A 7,413-nucleotide genomic window follows, 5' to 3' on the forward strand; every position below is an offset into this window, starting at 1 on the left:
CACCAAAGTATTCAAAACGCTCATATATTTTGCCATGGTCCCAATTGCCCTAAAAAATCAGCTCATAAACCATTTGAGGTGGTTTACACTCAAGCACTTGCAATTAAACAATATTAAAATTAAGATAATATTAACATGACACCTCTAAGTTTTGAAAAATAATAATCAAAATTAAACAACAAAGAAAAAAATTCACATGAGAAAAAATCAAAATAGTTTAATTGAGAGGGGAAGAAGATTACTTGATCATCAGGCAACTGAATAAACCAAAGTTCAGTATCTTCATTCATCTCAATATTAATAAGAGATTCCTTATTATCTTCCTTATAATCAGGCCCAGGAACATAACCCTTTTCCTTCAAATTTGGTTTGTCTTCCATTATTATAAATTAAATCCTACAAAACATTTTCAACCAAATTTGACTCAATTTTCAAATTAAGCTTAAAAAATTCAAAAATCTCTCTAAATTCTTCTCGCTTAAGAACACGAATGTCAAAAATTCTAATATTAAAGGGTTGTGCGTTACATTAGCAACTAAATTTGATTCGAAAAATCACATAATTTTAGGGATATTTGATTCAATAATAAAGTAATTTTTCTTTTCTTTTGGTTATCTTAGAATTTATAACCAATAGTTGAGATTTTCGAACCCTAAACTTAATGCACTGACAAATAAATTAGATTAAACCCTAGATTGTGAAATTGATAACAAAAACAAACTTACTTAAGCTGCTTCAATGGGGATACAAGTATTAGATAAACGGAGAACGTCGACTGCGCTTTAGTGGAGAACGTTGAGAGAGATGTAGAGGCGTATGAACTGCCATAGTTATAAATAGGTTAGAAAGCTCGCAAGTATGCTTTAATGGAGAATTTAGAGTACGCTTCGGTGGAAGGGGAGGGGAAAGGGTGAAGCGGCGCAAAGCACTATAAGGGAGGAAAACTTAAACGTAGGAGGATTTCAATTTTCAACTCAGCAAATTCATATCAATCTTCATGATTTACGAAAATCTTAAATCTTAGGGGCGTTTCAGGTATTTTGCATGTTAAATGTTGGAGGTAGTTGTAAATTCATACCGCTGACATGTCAAAAATGCCACGACTCAGGTAACAATACTTGCCATGTCAGTATATGTCGTTAAACTGGAGCTAACTCAGATTCACCTCCTATGAACCATGGTTAGGGTTTGGAAACAATCAGTTGCAAACTACCTTTTCTCTCTCCGTAGTCTATCGCTGAATAGACCGACGATTTCAACTTGGTAAGATGAACATGCTTTTGCCTATGAATTATTGTCAGTTATTTTTATTATCAATTTCTTAATTATTTGTGTTAATTATAAGCTCTACGAAATTTATGCAGAATGGGCAACAACGATTTGGGTAAAAGGAGTCGTCCAATGATTGACGAAAATGCTGAAGGCTATGACGAAAATAAATCTGTAAGTTTGCAATTGCAATTTGTTTTGACAATATCTGATATTAGTTAATAGTTAATAGTTATTAGTTATTAAAAATTCAGTAATTAGTGTTTGTTGTTACAAAATTTTATAATTAGTTAAATTAATTCAAATGGAAATGGGTATAGTTTGTTGTCTCAACACTTTATGATTAGCTAAATTAATTCAAATGGAAATGGGTATGGTTTGTTGTTTCAGAACTGTATAAATAGTTAAATTAATTCAAATGGAAATGGATATGGTTTGTTGTTTCAGAACTTTATAGATAGTTAAATTAATTCAAATGGAAATGTATATTGTTGTTATTTTGATATTTCGAAATCTTAATGGTATACTGTATGTCAATTAATCCCATTAAAAGTTGCATGTGGGGATATATAATTCTAGATCCTATAGAGTAGTAAAATGGTTTGGTATGTAAAGTTATGATTTTGAATTACAGCTGCTACCAATTGGCAATGGAATTGTTCACAAAACCATTGAGTTACATCCTGGATTGTTTACGATAACTATTGACCTCTTAAAATTACTGTCCCAAATGTAGTGTTGTAATTGTGATACATTATATCTTGACATAGTTGTGGGATTTTAGGATAATAAGCTAAGTTTAGGTGGTTATGTGAAAGCAAAAGGGCAAGTGATTAATTAATATTCAGCTACAATGCGAAGAGTGAGTTCCAATACTGTAACTTTCCTAATATAGATGTTTGTTTCCTGTTGATGTGCTCTAATTTATATATTATGTTTTGTCCAAAATGAATGGCATCCCCCAAACATGAACTGCCGGGTTGAGTCATTTGGTAGAATATGCCAGGAATTTGATGAACGCAAGATTAGATGGGTATGTGAGATGGGTTTTTGGGGACTACTACACTTTGCTTCCCGTATGCATTTACCCCGACAGTTTGCTTACTAGATCATGATGCGTATTGATCCAATTAATAGGTGCCTAATTAGTAAAAACGGTCGTTCAATTTACTTTTTAAAGAACCAAGTACATTGGATTTTAGGAATTCCTAATGGCGAGAAAACAGTTCCTACAACCAAGGATATGAGTGGGCACGTTCATTTGAAGGTGCAGTCAATATTATTAAAATATGGAAGGGCATGGGAGACCAAAGCAAGTGGCCGCACAGATACTTCTGTTGGTATTCCTGTAACTAGAAAGATGATGGATAGATTGGAAGGGCATTTCGATGCAGATGAGGAAGAAGAATTCAAAACCTTGATCCTAATTATTGCTCTTCAAATGATATTGTGTCCAACATAGTCACCTAAACTTGCAGCCGATCTGTTACCCGCTTTGAGCTGTTGTACGAATAGCATAAATTATGATTGGTGTGAATTGGTTTTAAAAAAATTCTTAGAAAGTGTTACAACTTTTTTAAGGAGGTTTTACGCTAATGGGTTTGCGGGTGGAAGTGGTAGATGTGCAATATTCGCTGTAGTGAGTACATTTCACATGAAATTTGGTTTATTTGGCATTCATTTTGATAAAATTATTTAGCTAAAGTATTACTTCGTATTTTTCATATGATTTAAGGTTGGCCTTCCCTGCAGATTTTCTATCTTGACCGACTAAATTTGGACCCAACTGCTTGGAACATATATCCCGAGTGAAGGCTTGGAGCATGGACATAATTGGTTATGCAGGCAAGCTTGATCGAACTAATTCCGGTGACTATGGTAAACTAGGGGTCATTTTATTATCTTACTCTTTAATTGTATGATTGGTGTTTTTCTGACTGTTAATGCACTTGTCTTATACTGAAAAACAATTTGTTAAATTGTAGTTATAGTTTATAGATGTGGCATATGGCGAGAGACACCCTAAGGTTGCTAGGGACACATCTGGTCCCCCTCAATGTCCGATGTATGATGTGAGTAAAGTTATGCGAAGTATATCACTAATGATAAGTTTTTTCCATTGAACAATCCAGTATATATTTTGATTCTGAAATTTTGGGTATGTGCTATTGTAGACTCCTGATTGTGTCTCCCCAAAAACAAAACCCAGTGATGAACATCTTTCACGTCATTGATTATCGAACAAGGTGAAATGTGAAAAGTCTTGTGATGCGGTTGTTTTAATAAAAATACTTCTTTCTGTTTTCGAAAATATTTCTTTTCGTACTCTATTTATGGAAAATGTCCAGTCCAGTTTAGTTTGGTCCATGATAAGGGTCCAATAATAGTGTAGTTGGATGGGGCTCGAAAAGGGCTTTCCAACGATATATTATAAGCCCAATTCCGATGAATAATGAGGAAGTTATGGCCAGAATACTAAATTAGGCCCAAAATGATTTTATACGGCCCAATGATCAAGTGGAGGGCCCATTAATTAATATTCCTAAAATCATTAGGATTGATTTTAATGTTCTATAATAATCTAGAAGGTTATCTTGAGTTCTAGAGGGATTAGGATTAATAATTATGTCTTTTTAGAAAAAAATAATTTTATTTGGAATAAAACAAGTGTTTTAAAAGATTAAATCTGATTCTTAAAAGATAAGTACGAATGTTAATTAGTCTAATTTAATTAGATTAAGGACTCCGTACATTTTTAAATTAACCCGTTCACCATCGTGAAACGACAGCTCCATCGCTCCGCGATGAAGCCATCGCACCGCGATGGACACTGTCGCGCCGCGATGGAAGTAGTTTTACTCCGAATTGAATTCGATCTTTTTCTGATTGTTTTGGAACTATTTTCTCTATAAATAGGGTTCTTATTCCACGTTTTCAATCATCAACAATCATCTAATTCTCTTCTCTCTCTTAAGCAATAGCTTATTCTTTCTCCCTCTTTCTAGCCTAGCCTTTTTACAAACACAATACCGCATTCACGAGTTCTAGACACACCTAACCAAGCTCGAAGTTGTCTTCTCCCTAGACGTGAAAGGTTGATAATTTCTGAGGGTTTGGTCCCAATCCCTATTTCAATTATTTAAATTAATTATTCGATTTAATATTTTCCTTAAAGTTACTAACGTGTGTATTGTTTTGATAGAAAGATGTACAAGGAAACAAAGTAACCAGTTTTATTGCTCTATATCTTCAGAAAGCATGTTTAGATTATTTTAATTTCTAGTATCATGTTAAGATGTTATTTATTGCTTTCTAGTATCATGTTTAGGTTGCTTCCTATTTTCTTCTATCATGTTAGGATTAAAGCTTTGATTTTTATTGTTTAGTGACATGCTAGGATTTGTTATTAATCATGTTAGTATCATGCCTAGGATCTTGCTATTATAATGCTTTATTGAGTTTATTATGATGATGATTTGTTGTGTCGATATTGTTATTATGTTGCTTGATATATATATTATTGTTATTGCTTGATCACGCCCTCTCTTGCAGGATTAAAAGGAATTTGTATTTGAAATCACGCTTAATAAGATAATTAATAATTTTATTTAGGCTAATATGATTTTAATTTAAGTGATCGCCAATAATAGATTTGTTTGTGCATTAATATTCAACCAACATAGATTAAACAGGTTTAGAATTGATATATTGATTGTATGTTAGTCAGGAAGCGCACATGAATATGAGAAGAATAAAGTAGAGGCTTATTTAGGGAAGGTTCAATCTCTTTTAGGTTGGATTTGTATCTTCATCCCCGAATATCCAGTCATGGTTCCGGACCACTATAGAATTAGCGATCTCATGGATCGTGAAGGGGTGTAACCTTCACCCTTTGAACGGTTTACAAGTTCCTAAAACTTGTTGGTGACTCTTTTGCTCTAGCTTCCTTCCCTTTGGACGCCACCATGCTTAAGTGTATGATCACAGTGGGGCTCAAGTGTGGGATGCTTGAAATATTCCCTACAGTTTTTGGTTACTCCACTAGGGAGGATTTTTATTTTAATTCCTAAAATTTATTTTGGCAATAATTTAGAATAAGTGGATGAGACTCGAAACGTTCTAAGTATTCATGTGCGTAATTTAGATTGACATTATTAGCATAAGCATAAAAAGGTCCGCATTGGATAAACCATCCGTAATGCCTCAAAAATATAGGATTTTTACACGTAGGAAATTTAGGAAATATCTTTCACAAATAGAATCGAAAATTCACTGCAAAAACTGGAAAATTCTAAGAACACAGAGAGTTGCTGAGGCATATAGGAACTGGCGTTGAGAAAACAATGCCCATCGCAGTGCTCTGTCCCGACGCAATAGAAATATCTCGGCGTGACAGGGCTATCGTTTCGCGATCGTCCATGTTGTCTTGCGCTACGTTCTTCCAATACCGAGCCAGAAATCTGCCTTCTTGCTTTGACCCGTTCTAGTACTGTTTGCTCAGTTTTAGTTCCTGATTGAGTTTTTCTCACTTTTCTGAACCCATATGTGTTCTACATATGGCCGTAACCCTCTGGGAATTCACGCTCCATCTACCCAATCGAACGCTCATTGCAACGAAGGGTACATCCGAGTTTGTGAATTCACCAAACCATGGAAGCAAGTTTAACTTGCGGGGTCCCATCCATACGCGCCAACCCTTCCAAAGGTAAGGCCTCCGCGCGATGCATCCGGACTCATAACCATGGACCCTCTTTGACTAACCTTTATCCTTGAACTTTAGAGAACTAGAGCCATGGTTAGGTTGCAAACTCATTGCATCATATTGTGCTTACTTGACTATTTGTGCATCTTTGCTTGTGCATATTTACACTAACCGTTTGTTTAACTTGTGTATAAGTTTAAATAAACTAATTAATGACTATATAGGACTTTTCTTAATTAATTAATATGATTAATTAAAGCCTAATAAATTGACTAAATCTGACTTAGTACAATTGTAGGCTTGTCTTTTTAAGGTAGAATACTGGAAACAAGCCTAGACTAACGTTTCAGTAATGACGCGAAGATTGGACCTGTGGCGCGACACGAAAGTGTCCATCGCGACGCGATAACCTTATCACACCGCGATGGCCCCTGGCGTTTCGCAACAGTTCCGTTGCTTTGGCGACGGTCCAATTTTCTGCTTGAGTCTTCACGATGAGTCTAATTAACCAATTTATTAACAGCAGAAGCTGTATTTACTCCTTATTTGAGTCTAAGCACATAGTCTCATGGTCTTACACAAGTGTCAAAGAATTCCACTTTCATTCACTTTCTTAAGCACACACTTTGTATATGTGTTTCACCTAGACCATGTCTAGAGAGTCTTGTGTGCGCGTGTTTTCTGTCATTTTTTTAGGGGAATAAGTCGGATATTAATCCTCCAAACATAACCATGTTGTTTAAAAAATGTTTTTTGAACCCCATATACTTGATTCCCAATATATACACCCTATTTTTGCTTTTTGCCTTTAAAACCAATAAAGTCAAAGTCAATTTGAGTCAAGTCATTAAGTCAAATATAGTTTAATTTACAGCTCTTGGTCAAGAAAGGAAAGGCGACTAATCAAGGACAATGCTTTCGTCCAAGTTTTACTCTTTGATAAACCGATTCGACAAAAGAGAAAAGCTAAGAAGAAGATGGCAACTTAGGAAGAAGTCAATGAACTTAGACAAAACCTTGTTAGTTTAACTGAGATGATGAAGACTATTGCTCTTCAAGTCAATGACCCCGTGAAACAATAACAGATGGAACAAATGGAAGAAATCTTGAGCAAGCTCTCCAATGACTACATGTTCCAGGGGATTAGCTCACAAGGGGTCTCGGTAGACAAGGAATTTCTTCCACAGAAATTCAATGCCAATGACATCCCATGATTCAAGCCAACTGACAACCCTTACTTCCACTTAAGAGCTTTTGAAACAATAATGAATATTAAAGGGATTGATAGGAAGACTTTCCATTCGTTGTTTTCACTATCTTTATAAACCGTTTGTCAACAATGGTTCTTTTCCCTTGATAAAAAGAAGACCTCTTCTTGGGATTCAATAACAAACGCTTTCATAGATAGATACAAATGCAACATCCAAGTTGAAACTGACCAT

At 34.9% G+C, this 7,413-nt stretch overlaps 1 long non-coding RNA gene across 1 annotated transcript; it reads left to right on the forward strand.

The window, feature by feature from the left end:
* The first annotated feature begins 1,180 nt into the window (after window positions 1-1,180).
* LOC145587564 (uncharacterized) lies at window positions 1,181-3,355 on the forward strand. Its single transcript, XR_014101309.1, has 3 exons — window positions 1,181-1,263; window positions 1,365-1,443; window positions 3,022-3,355. It is a non-coding gene; the product is annotated as an uncharacterized LOC145587564 (long non-coding RNA).
* Window positions 3,356-7,413: the final 4,058 nt, after the last annotated feature.

The sequence above is a fragment of the Chenopodium album genome, chromosome 17, assembly GCF_948465745.1.
Source record: "Chenopodium album chromosome 17, dcCheAlbu1.1, whole genome shotgun sequence".
NCBI classification, from domain to species: domain Eukaryota; kingdom Viridiplantae; phylum Streptophyta; class Magnoliopsida; order Caryophyllales; family Amaranthaceae; genus Chenopodium; species Chenopodium album.